The sequence below is a fragment of the Strix uralensis genome, chromosome 10 (assembly GCF_047716275.1).
Source record: "Strix uralensis isolate ZFMK-TIS-50842 chromosome 10, bStrUra1, whole genome shotgun sequence".
NCBI classification, from domain to species: Eukaryota; Metazoa; Chordata; class Aves; order Strigiformes; family Strigidae; genus Strix; species Strix uralensis.
This window is the reverse complement of record NC_133981.1, coordinates 12,345,775-12,366,219: the sequence shown is the minus strand read 5'-3', so window position 1 is coordinate 12,366,219 and position 20,445 is coordinate 12,345,775. Positions and strand designations below refer to the sequence as shown.

General features: G+C 40.1%; 1 protein-coding gene across 7 annotated transcripts in view; it reads right to left on the bottom strand.

Annotated features, from left to right (window-relative positions):
* Positions 1–20,445, bottom strand: part of ITPR1 (inositol 1,4,5-trisphosphate receptor type 1) — a 171,735-nt gene that overhangs the window by 138,198 nt on the left and 13,092 nt on the right. The gene's annotated exons all lie outside the window — the stretch shown is intronic.

Genomic DNA, 20,445 nt, shown 5'->3' with positions numbered 1-20,445 from the left:
TCATTCTAAATAGGCAACAGGGTCACCATAGATTATGTCTGGAAAAAGAGGCTGATGAGGCACTTAACATCTCCTGAAGTGCTTTGCACCTGACTGCAGTGAGCAGGCAAAACTAAAAATCCAAATCCTAAAAATGTACTGTGTATCCTGGATTGACACACGTTTCACCCTGCTGTACAAAGCTGCCAATACTCTACTAGATGAGGACAGGCACAACGGTGGAGTTGTTACTAAAGAGAATTACATTCATTTTTCAACTTCAAAAGAAACTGAGGTGTGTTTTTTCTTTTCTTCTTTTTTTGTTGATAAAAACACATGGATGTCATTCAATTTATTTTAGGTTGCTCTACTACTTCATTATCTTCCAGAAAAAAAGAAGAACGTGCTATCGTCCATCTCTAAGGGATGTTTCATAAAGGCTCTAATGTAAGCCTCTTGCAGTAATAAATGCTTGGTGTAACTTGGTGTCTATTGTCCAATGGACATAGCAGCTTCTAGGACTCCTCAGTTTATCACAACCGCTTATGACCCTGGAGAATAGACTAAGAACCTGTGACAGGAACACCAAAAATTCATACAATATATCAAGGAAATAAAACATACCAATAAAGGAAATCATTGGTTTAGATTTCTTTAACTTCTTCTCCAACTATTAAGCAGACTAAGAAGTTTGGGTTTAGGTGCTGTAATTTCACAATGCCTGCCTTATCTCCTGAAATCCATGAGACAAGAGCAACCAAAATAAAGCCCATTACACTGGTACCACAATAAGCACATGCAAACGATGGACCTCAAGGCTTCTTACGCCTGTCTCAATAGCCGCGCCAGCCAGATCAGGAGCTCCCCTGCCCTACTTCTGCAATATTTGGCTTTCTAGTTCTCACTCCCTCCCTGCAGCAGTCACACCGGCACTCTATGAAAGCCAAGGAGTATCCACCTGGGCATTCAACCCTGAATGCTGCTTGCTTACTAAGCCAATTTACCTTCAAGAACTCAGTATTTACCAGTCATTGAATTTCAAAGCTTATTAATTGTTGCCTTCTCACAGTGTGTGTGAATCAACAGATCCATTCATTTCAGTCCCCTCTCCTGCCAGCTGCAAAAAGATGAGCAAATCTGTACATTAGTGTGGCATTTGACAGTCACAGCTGGGAGGCCTTCACAGCAACTGAAAAACAGGAGGGGGGAAAAAAGTGATGATTAAACCTTTACCTAGCTATCACTACAGCACTGAAAGTTTTTCCTTAACATCAGGACTCATGTATTCTCCCAGCCTTTAGTTGATCTTTGTGCTGGAACTGTAATGAAACCCTTGGACCATAACAACAATGCATCGAGGCATTTGCATTGCCAAGGGAAGCAAACAGGACCATGCGTTACCATCTCACCCTCAAGATGTGACCGTTGCCACCACAACATACATCCCTACCTGTATTTGTTTCTGAAAAGTCTAGAGAAAACAAATGTATTCGAACCACCTAGTGCTACATCAATTTTTAAAATTTCCTTTTCCATTAAGAACAATAATTAGGTATTTTCAATGTTTTTAAGTCATCTTTCAAGCTGCCTTGTTGACATAACGATAACATATCAATCAGTGCGGAAGAAAGCTGGATTCAAAAGTGATGGATGGGCTGGTGAGAGCTATTAAATAACACCAGCTGCATCACTGTCTGAACACATCCTACACTCATATCCGCACAGAGTCAGCAAAGATAGTCGTCTCAAATCATGAATACCACCTTTGTCAGTAGCCTTAAAGCAGCAATAACCTTCACAGTTCAGAAAAAAACACACTGAAGTCCTCTTTTAACATTGTCTGCTCCTGTCCCTTCTCTTCCTTCATTTGTTTCAATCACTCCCTTTTTCCCCCCCCCAATTATTATTGTACCATAATTGTATTAAAACCTTTTTCTGGTTGTGTCAGGTGGTCCAGCCTCTTACTTCCAGATCTGCATCAGGTTTATACCCTGATTTTCAGGATTTTGGGTTTCAGATTAATTTTCCTTTTCTATACAGAACCTTGGCATTCAGAAACAACAGAAGCAACCAAAAAAACCCCCAATTATATCCAACAGATTTGATAATATCGATTTGCAACTGTTGGTCTGCAGAGTGGAACCGAGCCACAGTGCAGGCAGATGAAATCCTGTGGTGGGGAGACGCTGGCACAGCCTGAAATAGTGACTCACAGTCAAGGCAGCCCCACTCAGATTAGGTCCCACAGACCAAATAAGACTTCAGAGGCAGGACTTAACCCCACTGGTTTCACAGATGTGATGGAGTGTTTCAAAAATTACTGCAGCCCTCTCCTGCTCCGCTGTAAATTTAACAGTTTACAAGAACTACATCAATGGTGACATATGAACAGTGTCATTTCACCTGTTACGGTGCCAGTTGCTTTTTTTTAACCACTAAAAAATGGCCCTTGGCACAGACAGCTACAAGGGCACTCAATACACCATCCCATGCCAAGTCCCCCATGGAGGAGGTCTGAAACAATGCGTTCTAGATTTATGACTTCAGAGGAAAATTGCAGTAGTAAGAGGTAGCACTTGACTATGTTACTCATCTGTAGGCCCCAGCAATAATTTTTACCCACAACAATTTTCACACATGCTTTTGGAAAAACAAGTACATCAGCCTCTTGAACCAACAAATGACTCTCACACAATAAACTAGACTTGACTTATGAAAAATGGATTGCAAGTATTCTTGATATTAGAGATGCTGAAAAAACAGATTATGCCTGGGAGTTCAGGATTAAAGACTACATTTCAGCAAATTGTAAATGAAACCCAGACACTGATGCTTCCAAAGGCTTAATCATGGAAAGTGCCAACTATACTGATTAAATATCTGGACCTTATTCAAAGATAACTAATACAAGCAGAACAAAAACTCCCCTCAAGACACCTGAGGATATATATGTTATTCAAAACAAACGGAGTGACAAAGATGTGAGAAGTCGATTATCTGTAATTTCCTGAGCTTTCAGTTCTGGATGAGTACTTGGGACTTTCCTCATTGACTTTCAATTTTACCAAGTTACTCACAGTATGAAAAAGAAGTCACTAGAAGCAGTGGTTTAGATTTACTTGTCTGCTATATGTCTGGATTTTTAAAAGGTGAACTTCAAGATACTGAGCATGCCTTCTATTTGCCCTTTGAAAATATTCAAGAAGCCTGCTACTTCTGCATTCAAATACACAAACTGCTCATTAGATATCCGCAGGCACAAATCCATTATTTTCTTACTAAATATCAGAGCACTAGCCATACTACACATTAAGTTAAATGAAAAACTTTAAGAAAAGAAAGATTATGAGACTTAACCAAGAGATACTGGCTGGTACAAACTCATACACAGCAAATCATATTTCTATGATCTTCAAACATCATAGAAACAGAGGACTATTAAAGATCTTAAGTGGTCATTAGTGCCTTGCCTCCTCCTGCGTTGTGGCAGCATAGGGGTGCTTCCACTATACAGTTTTCCCCACTTGGTCATTCAAAAAGATTTGAAGGCTTTTACAAGATGAAGCCATTTAAAGTATGGTTAAAAACATTACAAAGACTCAGTACTCCAAGAGAAACAGATGAGCTGCTCAAGGAAAGCTTTGGAGAATCATGTGCACTGTATAGCACAAGTTTCTGAGCCAAAATGCTTCTATGACACGGTGAGGATAATCATGTTTTTTAAAAGGAAATATTGAGGCTGGAAGCGTGATGGTAGGTCACAGCACACGACCTGCCAGAATAGGGATATAACAGAATTTTCGTATTCCATCCCTGAACTTGCACTACTACAAACATTGACAAATATTATAGTTCTCATGCACATTATCTCCACTTCTTTACAATAACAGGTCTTGAAAATTGTCATCAGATAGCCCACACTCTCAGACAACCCACGTTTGGGGACACAAATGACCGCTAAAATCAGAAAGCTTTCAGCCTTCACATGAGAGCTGCTCGTGGAATACTAATTAACTTCATAAACCCCAACCTTTTTCCAGAGAACCAGTTTTTCTTGTCAAACATCCCCACATGGTACTTTTACTAATAAATACATCCAAATAACTGCTGAGTAGAAGCCTTAAGCCATATGCTTGTCATGTATACAAATCAACTTTTCTTTTTACTAAAAATATTTAAACTGCTGATGTACCCACAATGATGTAGCAAGGATGGATCCTTTAGTTCAGCAACAGAACACCCTGTTGCTCTATTTAATGAAATCTGATGAAGAAATTATCCCTGCTCTCTCCATTTTATAAGATCCAGTAGATTTACAATAAAAGTTTTCAGAAATCACTGGAAAACAGTAGCAAAAATGGGTCAAAATGATTAGAACACTGGCAGAGATGCCAGGCACGCAGAATGAATATCACATCACACTGTCTTCCTTGATCTCTTGGTACTTGGGATTTCCACTTCCTAATGCATGGAAGCAGTTGAGAAGCACTTTTCTTAAACCTGTACTCAGTCATCCTCACAACTGACCACTGCATTACATCTACAAAAAGATAATATGAACAGAAGGAAACAGAAGGGGTTATCCAATTGCAGTTATGGTATTTCGTGTAATTCCACCCTTACCTCCAGTCCTGCACTGTCGATTTGCTGCTCTGCAGGTATATGAACAAGAGGGAAAGGCTTCCAAAGTGATAACAAATCTTAGCCTCAAACAGCACACAGCTACCCAAAGCTACCTGTAGGAACATCTGACCTCATGAGAAGAGATCAACAGGTGTTAATATCCATCTGGCCAGGTCACAAGCATATTCCAGGTAAAGTTGTGTTACTTAACTATCAGCAAAGTTATTGTGCTGGCTAGATTAAAAGTTTGCAAAGCACTTTTAAAGAAGTAATGCAGTTGTACTGCACACCCTTGCAGGGCCACATCATATAAAAGCAGTACTTGTTTAAACAATGCATAAAGGCACCCAAGATTGCCAAGGCACTCTTGACTAAAAACAAAGGCCCATGAAGTCCACCATGCACGTTAGCTCTGTAACTTCTTCCCTCCCAAGTAGGGCAGAGAAAGCCAGTTTCCTCCCTTTAAAAGACCCACCCTTCCCTACGTGCCTTCAAAGCTCTTCCGTAACAAATGCACGCAACACTTGACAGCAAGAAGTTCCTAGGATTGTTCGCAAGAGCAGACTTCATGCATTATCCTCCCCCAGTCTTCCTCCCAGCGTGGCCCTAAAGCAGCTGGTTCCTGCCTACTCCCACCCCACGCTCTCCTCCATGGCAACACTTCTATGTACCAACAGGGAAATACAGAGAAAAATGAATAAGGGATTATTTCTGTGTCCTCTGATCTAGCACCAGCATGATGCTAGTAATCAAGAATCATTGCAAAGCAAGATGTCCACTTCAGCAATTCAGTCAGTTGCATACATTTTAATAGAGAGGTTGGATTGGCTCCATATGAATCTAAAAAGCCCAACCTGACAGCTGGTTGTGCCACAGACTTGTAAGCACAGAAAACCCACACAGGATGCTGCCTGAGGAAGCTCAATCTCAGACTATTAAAGAAGTCATCCTGTAGATCGCTACATCTTATGGAAGGGTTATTCCACTGAACACCTTGCTTTTCTTAATCATCACAAGTATCTGGTCGCTATCATCAATTCCTCCTACCACCCTCAGCTTCTGTCCACTGAATAAGGATAAAAAGATATATTGCAGCCCTACCACATCAAAGAACAGATTCACATAGTTCCTTCCTGTACAATCTACTAGTTGTGTTTTATGTCTACTTACATAGGTTTTGCTCAAAAATTCCCCTCGATGTGTTCAGAAACACCTCTCACCAGGCCACCCAACAGATTTGCAAAAGCTCTGTCCAGAACCAACTCTCTCCAAGCCACTCATACCACTCCCAAAGAGCTTGAGAACACAAAACACAGACCAAGGCAGGTCTTGTCCTCAAGAACATGCAGTGCTGTACAGAAGAACACAAAATTTATCTGAGGTCACAACCAGAAAGACAGGATGTTCATACTCATGTGTGCAAGGATGTCCATGGACTATTTTGAAGGCACCATCTGACCAGCACAAAGATCTGAGGAGGTCAAAGGACCACAGCAGGAACTGTTCATTTCTTCAAGTTAACTTATTCAATCCAAAAAAGTATCCAAGGAACATTTTCAGTCCTTCAGAAGAGATCAGCATAATCCAGCATTATACTGCAATAAACATTAGACAGCACTGTTTCTGGAGGTGTCACTTTCAAATATGAAAAAAAATAATCTAAACTTACCTTTGCATTTGCAAAATAATAAATATTTATAAACAAATGTTCTCCTTTCTGCTTATCAATATCAGGGCACTATGCCTTTACACTTCTTCAAAAATCTAAATATTTAAAGTATGTTTAAAATTAACATAGTGCAAAAGATACCTCCAATAAAGTATCCACCAATAAAAACCATCTTTGGAGGTGGGAGAAAATCTTAGGGCTTCCAACATGAGCCACATGCTAACTTAACAGATATTCAAAGTAGCTGAGTCATTGTGGGTTTCTGAAATGAGCCTTTAACCACGACTTGAAGGAAGGAACATTAAGTGACAGGCACTTCAAAATATCTGAAGGATAAAAGTTCTTCTTTTAAAGTTACTGAGTTTAAGTCTAAGGCTGCAACTCAATGCCACCCCCCCCCCCCCTTTTTTTTTTTTTATTTTTTGAGTACTTTGATGTTTAGTTCCCAACACAATGCTTAACTTTAATCCTGTATTAGCCATAATTTAAACCCTGCACAGATATCACATTGCTCTTTAGAGTAGTTAACTGTTTGGGATCTCAGACCGCACCATTTCAATAGCACTTCTTTAACTCAGGACTCTCAACACTTTTGCATGGGTAGCAAGCAAAACAGGCTGTGGCAATGGACTTGTGTGACGAATCCAAGGTTTTAGTAAAACCTCAAGGTCTTTTTTTTTTTCCTACTCCAGATCATACAATTTGCACCCCCTCCCCACTACCTCCAATTGTGGTTTTACAGCTATGGTAGCTGCAGGGCCAAAGCAATGCCCATATACTTATAAAAACACAGAGCAGACCAACAAATCCAGTAGTTTCTGCACAGAAAAAGTACAATAAAGAAAACAGAAAATGTAAACATTGGGAGTACCTGAAGGAAAAGCACAGTACAGCAAGATGGAATTAATTTTGCACGAGAAGCAGACACCTCCACTCAATCCCTTCCCAGTTATTGTCAGACAGCCACGTTTTGGGCAGGAACAAACCTCAGCAAAGGATCACAAAGATCCTCAACACAGCACAAATGTATGCAAGCTATCAGTTATGAAAGCTTTAACAGAAAGCTGAAAGAAATTTCTGCAAACAGAAATCCCCTGCAAAGGGCATTTCTCTCTCCCTTGAGCTACTCCCTCTCCCCCATTTCTTCTGCCTCCCATTTAATGTATGCTGGCTTGGGGTGCAGAGGCAGCACAAATGAATTGTAGCACCCCTCTGGAAATACAGCCTGAAATGAGTTTAGCCTCAGCACTGCTGCAGGGTTTCCCCTCGATCAAACATTTCATAGAGGCAAAGTACTAATAACATTTGTCCCCTTTACAGCTTTCTCTGCTACCCATTTGCCTTCAAGGTCCTGAAAACTATCACTTAGCATTAAGAACTGTGAAGACTGAAAAACTATGGTGATGGCGGCTGACCTTTCAGGATAATTTCAGCTAAATACTAAAAACACATGAATATAAAAAACACCCTCTCAATTTTTCACATCAGACAAAAATTAGAAGCTAAGTGTCAAATATAATATCAAAAGAAGCTGATGTGAAATATTAGTGGATATTGATAACATAAGCAACAGTTAAATATGATATCACCTATATATAGTGTACTCCCTTCTCTCGCAATTTTTATTTGTATGTATATGTACACACACAAGCAAACCTGTAAGGAGACTAAGACAAATCAACTGCTAAACTCCAAAGAGTTCTCTGCAGACAAATTCTGATCCCAGAGCAAAATTATCATGTTAAGTTTCTCAAATCTTCACAAAACACTAAAACTTTAAGCACATGACTGACAGCATATGGAAAAAAATATATTTGGAATTAAATCTTGTAGATTATATTTGAAGGATCTTCTCCTCATTGTCATTTTCCATGACCAAGGCCATCTGCCTGACAAGGAGTGGGAGGCTATAAATTCTTAGCTTATTTTAAAACTTGTCAATGATAACCAAGAATTATCTGTAAAATCTATACTGCCTTCAGACTTTACCTTCCAATCCTTAAGACATTAGCTTGTAGGGTGTTGCCATTCCTATTTAGACAGTAGGTACTTCAGAGCAGGGAAGGATTATCCTCCTGCATGTTGCTCAGTACCAAGTACACACAGGGCATGCGGTCACCATCCGTTTCCACAGCCAAATGCTCCTACAGCAACCAGCGAAGACACAATTTTTGCTTCCCAGAAGAATGTGTTAACTGAGTTACTCTTGTAGTACAGTACCTCAAGTTCTTATCAGCTTTCGTGATCACATGAATATCGGGATACATTATTTGCTTTTTAATCAATATGGAAAATGCACTTTTGAAGGACATAACTAAGTCAACATAACCCCAGAAAAGCTGCATGTACGTGTATGCTCCAAAAACCACTTTTACTTAATACTGATGTTAAAGACATGAATGAGAAGTCAAAGGCAAAAACATCTAGTTAAACTAACAAAAATGCTGTACTTGAGAAAGTCCTCTCTGTCTGTGCTGAAGCCATCTGTGACCAAGCAAAATAACAAATCCACCACTTGGTACTTCAGCCTTTCTTTGAAGCCTTTGGTGCTGATTAATCGAAACTTCCAGGCAGGGCTGATGGAGCATTCACCAGATCAGTACTGCAACTTCTGCTTTTTTGAGAGGTGTTTGGAAAACCACTGAAGTAAATATCCAGCTCAGTCCTCTCTCTGGTCATGCTCAGCATCCCAGCATCATCAGGCTCTAACAATTTCACTTCAGAGGTTTACACAGAGGGGACCAAACTCTTCCTTTTTCCACAAAGGTGCTGGTTACATTCTAATAATACAGAGATTTATTCTTGTTTCTTTGAAAATACAACACAGCTTTACAGCATAAGGAGCAGTCGTGGGCTGGAATCCCTAACACAAACCAACCCTTTCGTACTGAGCCCCCATCCCGCTCCCAGAGGCTGCTGGGCCACCACCAGCCTGAACTGTTGCCTCTTGGGGTTGTTTAAAGTTAACTGGTGCTGGCTAGAGATCATGCGCTGCTCTGAAGGGGAGGGAAAGGATTTTTGTAGCTATAGCTAAGATTTTTTCCTTTTCAGGATGGTTGCTCCCTCATCCAGCTCTCTCACTTCCTCATGCCTACAAGCTCTGTGTTTATTTTTTCTCGTATAATTTTTAACCTCGACAAATAAAAGGGCTGACATTCACTAAATACAAGGTCTAAGTGCTACCAGATTGCTTTTGCACAGCAAAGCTTTCTGTATCCTTAATAAAATCTGACTCAGAGATCATTTGTTCTAGTTAAAGCAGGAGAGGATCCTGTAGCAGTGTTTTCTAGCAATGTCATAGTTTCTCTGCTGTCAGTAGAGCTTGGAGGTGATTTCTTACTCTGAAAATCTGCCTGTGAGCTACAGAAAGACTCTTCAACCAAAACACAATGAGTTATGTTTTCATTGAACTTCTGTATATTATATAATCAAAACAGATAATTGCCAACACTGAGAACTCAGCACTGATTATTTTCACAAATAAGGTATGAAGGAAGTGTTAGTCCTAACACATAAGTAACTCACTTTACTGAGTAATAAGTTGTTTAACAGAATAAAGTTTTCAAGGAACACTGCATTTAGGGTCAGTCAACGTGTAATGGCTATTCCAGTGTTTGAAACATTCACAGGAGACACGCCAACCTCAACGCTTTGACTTTCACAGCAAGGTAACAGTATTTAATAAGAGCTAGGAGCTTAGACTTTTCAGCATCTCTGCTAGGCTGCACCCAGACCAGCTGAAGGGAGAGGCACAAACCGCTCAGTTACCAGTTACCAGCTGGCAGCAAGCCTCCACCTGAGCTTCCACAAAATTACACCAAACACTGAGTGCATTTTGTCCTTTGCTATGACCACAAAGTCAGAAGTTTAAAAGGCAAGTGCAGTGCATAAGAAACAGCCTCCTACCTGTGCCAGTTTTTTTTTTTTTTTTAAAAGCAAATGAGAAAAAAAAATCAGCATAGGTATATTTACAAACAATACTTTTTCTAGGTGAGAAACACAAGGTTTCTTTATACTGGTTGCATTTGTTAAGGGCCACTAAATGCTAATTTTGGGATTTTTGCAACTCCCTACCCCAGCCAGTCAGTTGTGAAGGAAACAAACTGATATTTTCCAGCTTATTCCTAAAAAACCAGTAGGTGCTTTTCAAGACTGACCTCAAAGCAGCAAATTCCTTTCTGGATCATAAAAAATGCAAAGCAGTTTTCAGAATCCAGAACCTTCACCAACAACTCACTTATTTCCTAGCATTTAGATCACAAACTTTAAAGTTATGCAGGAAAGACTGGAGATTTTTATACAGACAGATCCCAAATCACAAGGAGCTTGACAGATTAGCACTGGCACCTTGATCTCCACCCAGCAATGTAAAGAACTCAGCTGGAGGTGCTATTAATACATCAATAATTGAAGAAGAGAAATCACACTCAGGTGTTGACACATTAAGTACTATACTTCATCTTGAAACATGAATCCAAATTCTGCAGCAAGAAGGACAAGGTATTTCATCTCCAGCAGCAATGTGGGAATGGAGGAAGACGTCAGTGTCACAGACTGCTCCCAGAAGACAACTGGCAAGGTCTGACTTTCATAACAGCACATTTTTATGGCTGGCTATGCTGGCAGCCTCACTATTTTTCTGCTGACTGCTCTCAAACAGAAGTACTTACAGCATCACTTCCCTGAGCTTACAGCTGAGGAGATACCACTGTTTTAGTCAGGACTCTTGCCCCGTGAAGAACAGGCTACCCAGAAAATGAGAAGTGAAATTATTTAACTTCTGGGTTGAGGCTGGCTTCCTCTTTGACCAGTGACTTCCATGTGGTACTTGGATACAGTACCTGTAAGACCTCCTCAGTATGGGTACTTGGCATATTTATCTCTTGTCTTCTTAAGTAAATAACCTAAATTGAAAATATTTTTGAACTGTAAGTTCTTTCAAAATATAAAGCCTTATTTTAAGTAAAATAACTGAAGCTTTTAGTACAACTTACTGCTATTGCAAGCAGCACAGAACTTCACTCTGTCCTAAAAGCGACAGAGAAGTGAGATTCTACAGAACAGACTGAAGAGTTTGACACACATGAGATCCCCAGAGGGTCACAGTGCACTTACCTGCTCCCCCACAAAAAGTGAAACACCTCATGGTCACACCAAGTCAAGAGGTAAGTCGAAATCAAATTTGGTCACAAAAATGTAAACAGGAAAAAACTTGAGAATATTGTTCATACCTCTGCAAAAGTAAAACCTAGGTATGGTTTCCTGAAGTTTACTGGGGAAAGCAGCTGGGTTTATAAGGCAGAAAAATGGAAACCCTGAAGCATAAACATGTTAATCTCAAGCTGAATTGGAATATCCAAGAATATAGATCACACCTTCCCATGGCTGTGTGCTGTACCAGGAAATCATAAGCTACATGGTGCAGAAGCAAAACCGAGAGAGCAAAGAGGAACTGCTTGACAGCTCAGCTATGCAAGTGTCAGCACATTCAAGGTGAAAAATGTTTTCCTGAATCAAACTCCACCGTGTTTGTCACCAAACGTTTGTGCTTCTATACATCCAGGACAGTCCAAAGCTAAGTCTCGGGAAATTCATTAAGAGGATTACAGTTGCTTTTGACTAATTACAGGCACTTCTAACCTTAACTTCTAACAGTGCTTTGCAGAGGCAACAATTCATTAGCAACTCACTCCTGCTAACAGAAACAACAAAAGCTAGCACCAAATGGGTAAGCATCATTCAGATGCTTTAGATGCTCCTTGTCTAAATCTTCTTCCTGTGTATTCAGTATCTCTCAAGCAGCAAGGGAACACTGCTCATCACTGCAGGATGGACAGCTGGATGACGAAGGCTCTCATCTCAGTACTGCCAATAAGACTCCAGCAAAGCTGCGTTTCACTAGCTCGATCCTGTACGTCAGACTTGCAGAGAAGGCAGTTCAGCTTCCTTCGCTGCCAACTACCATTCAAGACCTACAGTGAGAAAAATTCAGCATGCTGGTGACTCCAGAAAGCTGCGTGGGAAATACGGTTCAGCCAGGCAGAACACTGAGCAGGCTGAATGAAAACTTAAATTTCAAAACAGAAATGAATAACAGACAGCTCACCTAGCCTCCCGCCCCAAATTTGCATATTACATATTTTTCTTCTATTAATACCCAAATAACTAACTTGCACATAAGAAAATCTGATAATTCACCACAGCTCCCATATTGCCAAGAAACACTCTTTGACTCTAAATTACCACAGTCTGATAAAATCTCACCCAAGGCCAGGTCAGTGAGCCTTGGGCGTAATAAATGCACGCTCAAGTCAGGTGTTCTGGACCGATGGCAATACTTTACATGCCAGACCTCACCAACCAGCCTCTCTCTGAATCTCTCCCTTACATTTCTCAACACTTTAGACAACCGATGAAACGCTGGAGATGTCTAGTACCTAATACCTGGGAGACTGCTTTCCTCACACAATTTTTTTTCCACAAACTTCATGACTCTATCCATCTGCTTCAGTATGTGCATACTTCTATGAGTAAGACTCCTTCATCTGCAAAGCACTCAGGTTGTACTAACAAAAAGCACAACACTAGCTCTGAAGTTGATTTAAAGGTCTTCTGGAAGTACTTCGTATTGATGAGACTCACCAGCATCTCCATCTTCCCAGCTTACAGAACAGACTGAGAGCTTTTAAAAGGAACAGAGCAAAGTAGATTGAGCACACAGAAGAACACAACAGTTGAGCTACCCTAAATATTAAGCAAGCCACAAATTTTAATAACTTTGCTATATTAAAAGATATGCACCAATGTCACCCCACCCCCACAATTCATCAAGGCATTTCGCTCCCTTGGGCTCTTGTGACTAAGTATAATATTTCATTAAATATCCTGTTCATACTGGCTTATGTACTAGGGAACACACTAATTTTAGAAAACTGATTAGCTAGTTCTTTCTAACTGAATGTTATTGTAGCTAAGGTCAGATTTTGCACTGAAACTATGGCAACAAAGCCACAGTATTCTTTTGTCTACAAGGTTGGGGCTCGGTTTATTAACAGCACTGTTCTACTTAATAGCTAAGCACTGCTTGTTTGGCAATCCCTCCCTCGGTTCTACCTGAAATACCCTGAACTTTCCACAGGGGAAAAAGCTCAGACCTGCGAGAGCTGGTTGAGAAAGAAGGAACATTCAACTTGTGCTGTGCTTACTTCTTCAATTTTTGGACACAGTCACTACACCAGCACGTTTCCCATGCTGTCCTGCACAGAACATCTCATCAGTACAGAACTACTACCCCCATTTTTCAGACGGGCAAAAGGAGGGCACAGATCATAAAACTTCACACTATGAGTTTAATTAAATCCCTCCTTATTCTTTTGCAGTACCTTAACCAACAGATCGTGTTTTTCATACAGTGTTCCAGTTATGCATATTAATGGCCACTTTCCTTTTCAAAGGGGCTTTGCTCTGCCTTCATCTAGATGCAAAACATCCAAGATGAAAGCACTTTAAAACCAGAAGTTGGCAGACAGCTGTTTGACCACAGGACTCTCAGTACAGACCAGCATGCAAACGTAACCCAGCCAATCTTCACAGCCTGTGCCCTATATTCAAGACAGGCCCAGCTCCTCCTCTTGTTCAGTATCGACAACTTTTTTACACCATGTTAAATAGACCCTCTTGTAATCTGTGCCATACAGAACTTTCCCATTGTGGTCTTGATACCGCTCACTAGGACAGAGAAAAAACCATGCTAAACCATCTCAGTTAAACAAATAATTATTTAGCCAGTCATTTATTCACTTTTTCAGCAAAGCACAGACATCACTGAGATGGGCTGTCTTTAGGATGTTCTGGTGCCTCAGCACACGTATCTACCACCTGGACTACAAACTTGTCTTCCTTAATAGGCCAGTAAGGAACCACACTGCAATAGATGTGGCAAATTAAATAAAACCAGCTCTGATTCACTCTTCATGACAAAAGAGAAAAAGTTTCCCTTTGATTCCCGCATCCAATCACTACTGGACTTCAAAGCATTGGCAAACTACTTTTGCACGTTTAAATAATTATTACAGGAGACAGCAGTTACACAAATTAGAGTGTAACACCTATTCTCTAGCTGTGCTCATAATGGGAAAGCTCTAGTACCTCCTCTGCTCATTAATATAGCAAGCCATATATGTATTGTTGATGAGCCTGGCACTACCACAAAACCTTAAAAATGTCTGGAGATGAGGTGTTCACGATGTCACTCCGAAGTCGCCAAGGGCTAGCAGTGAAGGCAGTGTAAGTTGCCTACTGCCTGACCTGCGGCGAGGAAGGAGGCTTGGACGTGCTCATCCAAGCGGTGCATCAACTCTCGGTTAGGACTCCCTCTCACAGGGTTTTCCAGGCTTTAGCAGAAATAAAGCACATTTGTCTGTATAAAAGTGCCACGCTTCTGACTTTCCAGATTTTCTGAAATACCTAAATGCCACAGTGACAATTGTCTATAACATCTGCTTGTATGTAGGATGAAGTGGGCTAAAGATTCACATTTTAGAGACAGCGCTCAGGATTTCTTCATTGTATAAAGGGCATCAAATTCAAATGCGTACTAGCAGTTGGCAGTTTTCTAGTACAGTTCTATAAATACTTAGAATCATACTAAAGGATTCCTCATCAAGACAGCAAAAGTGTATTTTGGATATTATAACTATATCCTAATTCAGCAAGATTGAAAGATTCTTCCTACACAAAATGGCCAACGCTTCAATTTTAAATAAAGAAATTACAGGCACAGCATTGGATCGTATTTTTATCATTTCTTCTCTTCTGTTGTGCCAACCCTGAAGTTTCTTTTGATTTTACACTAAACCATGATCTTCGTACCCTTTTTGAAAAGGGGCTAAGAAACCTAATTTTTTTTTTTTTTTTTTATGGCATTTGGCTCCTAGGAAAAACAGAGAAATTAATAGGTCTTGACTACTGTTGTCCCACTTCCTACTTTTGGTATTCAGCGAGTGCATTTTAGTCTGGATTGGACATCTCAAAAATGAAAAGGAGTCACTTTTCTATTGCACGTAATGTATTTCTCTTCAAGATCACCATGCTAAGCTTTGAACTTAGCACTCAAGCACTCTCAAAAGTTCTGCCTCCTGCATGAAAAATGAATCCTGCTTTTTTTATCTGCTAATATATGGTTATCAGAGTGAAAAAAAGATGGTTTTTAGACATTACTTTAAACATTCCTTAAAGGACTCTAGGCACCTTAATAATTAATATACCCAAAGATTTCACCAGTATTAGAAACCACATGTTCAAAAGAAAAGAAGGAGCCTAAACCTGGCCATGCAGCCCAGGTCTATCACCCTTCTTCTCTCCATCATTCCAGGAATGTGCATTCAACCCTCTGTGAAACACCCACTTGAACACCTCTAATATATGCAGGAAGTCATACAGTTCAGACTATTTCACATCAAGGTTTAAAAAGCAATCTAAGCTGATCTTTTTCACCAGAGTAGATTTTTAGAGAAGTATACACGGAGAGCATATGGACAGCAATAGCTTTGGAGGCTACACACTTATCTGAAGCTGAACACATGATACCTTCAGGCTTGTACCACAAAAATTTCTTCTTGATGAGTACAAGGGATGGCACTGAACTACCTTACTACCTAGAAAGTGCACTTCCATGCGCTGCTAATATTCTTCCAAAACCAACAGGCAGAGGGATTTGTGTATTTGTTTTTTAATATTCTGAAGTGTTTGGGAGAAGTATGTATGTGACCCTTCAACTGAAAATTCCCTCAATCTCAGTTCTAATGCCAAGCTATAAACAAGCTTGCATTGGCTAAATAAGGCTAAACAATCCTGTATGTATGCAACAGAACTCCATGGCCTCTATCAGTACTGCATAAATTTTACGGTTTCCTTCATATTAAACAACACAGTGTATAGGCTTCAGATCACGGACAGCAAAGCTATGAAGAACAAAACGTAACTCAAAACATTTCTGTTATGGAGAAGCATACTGACTTTCATCAATGCTGTGAATTTAGAAATCCATCTAAAGAATTGGGGTCTACAAATATTTTTTTTATACATATAAATATTTGTATGTTAAAGCTTCTTTGTAGTGCCCTAGTCATTTCTTCTACTGAAGATGGAATGGTAGTTCAAAGGCTGAGACCCTCAGTCCAAGCCTCTACCAGCCCCAGGCAAGCCTTACAGAACACTTCCTGAAGGCAGGATTCAGAAGGAGCATACAGTATGGATTAGGATCAAAAGAACAAACAGAATTTGAACTACTCATCTTCTGCTTCACCATGAGGGTATTTTAAGTCTAAGATATGGGTTCATTCCTTGAACATCTTGCCAAAAAAAGAGTGTTGCCCAGCAACTACTAAAACAATGTTCTGGAAGGAGGTAGCTGCTGGACAAATTAACCCAGTAAGTGCCCTTTTTCCCTGCCTTTCATGCAGCGATTGCAGAGCTTCTGGATCCCTGGCAGGCAGATCTGCATCCCAAATAAAGAGCTGTAAGGAATTTCCTGAGAAGGCTGTCAGACAGACTGTTTGGGTGTAGTAGCAGTGTCTTGCATTAAGCAAACACATTTGGCTTAGCGCAGCGCTAGGTTCCAATACAAAATGAACACAAATAAAACCTCTGCAAAAGCACATACAAACTAATAGAGCACAGAAGCAGCAGCTAAAGCACCAAATTATCAGCCCTGGGCTCTGCTTCAGCTTTGCCACTACTGCTAGGTCTGATTTTAATTTGCAAAATAGCTATCCGTCTCTGTGCATTTAAGTACAAATGATTTCTAACGAAACACTGGTGCTTTTAGCCTAGCTAGAGGGTCAGCTGTAGTTCATACTTTCCACATAAACATGCATATTAAAAGGATGTTCATTTATAGTCACTATTCAGATGCACAGTCATACTCAAAGACGGCAATTAGAGCAGTGATTCCAGCTTTATAAAATACATAGAACGTCTTTTTTTGTTCAAAGTAGTGCAGATAACCAAGGAACTGTCACACTCTTTCTTTTTTTGGAGACTCATACAACTAGGATTTTTTCCAGGAATCTCATCTGTACACAGTATATTCAGACCAGTTAAGTAAAATACTCTTTTGCAAGAATGTTCATATTAACATTTTTAAAAAGAAACACCCTAATGAACGTACTCTTAAGTCTTAATGTTCTGCAAGGCAGTTTTAGAGGACTTCTGAATTAGCTGGAGCTGAAAAAACATGGGCCAGAGAAACATTGTACTTAAAAACCCACACACCCAAACCACCATATTTAAAGTGGATTCAGAAAGACAGAATAGAAAAAAAAATTCCACTGAAATCTCACAGACAATAAATACCATCCAACCTCAAACCACTAACTTCAGGTGCTCTCTACTTCTCACTGGGATGGGGAAAAAGGGAAAAAAAAAAATATCAGCCTTCACACCTTCAAGTGATCAAGCGAATATTTTAAGGACCTAGAGGCATTTAATACATGAAATAACTACTGGTAAACAGTCATAGTAACTTGAGAGTGCTGGACCTTCCTCTGGAGTTCTTCCCAGCTTCAGCACTTCAGTTTCTTCCACTTAATACACCCTCTGATTATTTTTTTTTTTTGGGTCTCATTTACACTTTGACACCACACTCCAAATCTTACCTGAATGCTAGCCCATCTTACTCTCAGCTTACTGTTGCATTTCATCCCTTTCAGGGCTCCACCACCAGATTAATCTGTCAGCCTGCTTTTTCCACAACTTTTGTCAACAAAGCAAGCCCTCATGTCCTCAGGATACCTCTGCACGTTTCCCTCCAAGCAGACTGAAAGGCACTATCGCTCCCATCTCCGACTCCAGTCGTGCTGCTGCAAATCAACCCAGTTCATCCAAACACATATCAAGCTTCCCTCACTGAATTTTCCTTAGGACAACTTGGAGCCATCATTTTTAAAAGGAGTGACTTACTAGCACATAAAACCCACCTCTGTTTCAGCTACAAAGTGCTTGCTTTTAGAAATGCATTCCTCAGGCAGGGACTATTTTCACACCACAAGCAGGTTATCAGCATTTAGTGACAGCACATACTCACGGTTAAGTATTACTGTCAACTGCCTTTTGAATGAGAGGCTCTCTCCAGACAGAAGGATGCTGCATGCACACCCCCACTTTGTGCACAGCAGCTCTGCTGTATTTCAAGGGTCTAAAGTAGAGAGGAAAGAAAAACCGCCACCCTCTAGGCCAGGGCCTTGCTGCTGCCACGAGATGCAGCTGATTAAGTGTAGCCTAGGCAACAAGACTTTTTAAAACCTGAAACACCCATGGCTAAGAAAAAAGCAGGATTGATTAATTCTGCCACTGGATATATATGCTTTAGTTTCACACTGAATTCTCTTGGAGTCATGTATGCATATCTAAGCAGTGAATCTTGCTTCTAGATCTCTCTCACCACTTTGATTAAGCATGAAAATTATATTTACAACTGTTTTACATCTGCCCACAGAAGATAGATCTGCTCAGAGAAGCTCAGAATTACATTTCTTAAATATACTACCCAAACTGAGATCCTCAAGACTGGCCACAAAGTCACATGTTCAGTGTTCCTCCCAGAAGGCTACTTCAGATTTGACTGACCTGCATCTGGACACATTAAAGCACAGCTTGTTTCAAAGAGGATTTGCAGATGGGTATACAACAAGTACAGAGTACCTGTGACACTGCCCAAGGCAAGTCTCAAGTATGACAAAACTAAATATTGGGAATAGCAAACTACATTCACCAGATGCCCATGGCTGCTTTATAACCCACATGTAAATGTTGTTGTTTGGATAAATGCACCTTAGGGAAGACCTTGTGTTCCATTTGCAAGGGAGGTATTTTTGCTAGGTGTTGTAAAAACACCAAGCAACATTGCAGAGACATGGCTGTAGTTCCTGACCTTGCCAGAGACTTCCCATGCAACACCCCAGACAAGCCTCTGGGTGCCTTTGCTTCATAATAAAAAAAGCAGCGTTTTCCATTTGTGTTGAAGATGGTGTGATAAACTTCATTATTACTTCTTCTGAACATATTCCTCGTGAAAAGCATTTTATCTTAGACTACACTTATAAAGCATGTGTATAAATTACAGAAATGCCTGCTAAAATTTTATGACTTTTGTTGCCATTTACCATTAAGCATAAACTTGCCCATGAAAGCTTTAGTGAAGTAACTACAAAGGTTGGAAAAGGTTCACACCATTCTTTCTCCACGTATAAATTGTAAGTAATATGAGAACATTTACAATGTCTAACCACAATGTTTTATGTCAGACAAATAGTCTCTCTGTACTTGCAGTTCCTAAACTGTGCTAGCAAGAATTGCCTTTTTCTCATTCTTTTCCCTCTTTCCCCCCACCTCCTTCTACACCCAGCAGTCTCAGTCAAATCTGGTTTTATTCTTTCATATGATTTTAATGTCAAGAAATGCCTAGAGTCAGGGCTCCAGTTCATGTAACACCATTGCTTTTTCTGGAGAGCTTAACACTGAATGCTAAAACTTCCCCAGGTTGCCTCTTCAGTATTTGAATCGCCAGCTATTTAGTTTCCCAGTAAAAAGAGAGAACAAACAGCAAGAACTCAGACTTCAGCAATATTCTAAAAAGACAGTTTCATTGTATGAGACATCTTCGTGTCATGGTGAAAACAAAAAAAAAAACCAAACCACCACTAGGGATGTAGGGCAGTACAGAAGGGATATGATTTTTCAAGGGCAGCCACCTGCAGTTCTGGCCAAACCTGAATAGAATTATGGTAATTCTGAGCCCCCGATAAAGGCAAAGCATAACCGAGGAAACAAGATTCATCCAACAAACAAACAAGACAAACGCTTGCTGCTACATCTAAGAACAGCAATAGAAGGCAGATTAAATTTTTAGAACATTTGGCTGAGCTATCCTTTGGGTAAAAGGTGCAACCAAGGGGTGAAAAAAAAAAAAATTCAAGAAGGTTTTTCCAAACAAAATCCCAGTTAGTGCTTCTCTTCCTGTTTGAGATTTTTCTTAAACAAATCAAGTCTAGCCAAACTGTGCAAAGAAGCAGGCATTAATTTCTTATCACTGAGCGTAAGTTTCCTGGTAGAATGAAAGCAAAGTCAAACATAGTTAATATCAAATGAGGTTAAACAACAATAGATGTTACAAA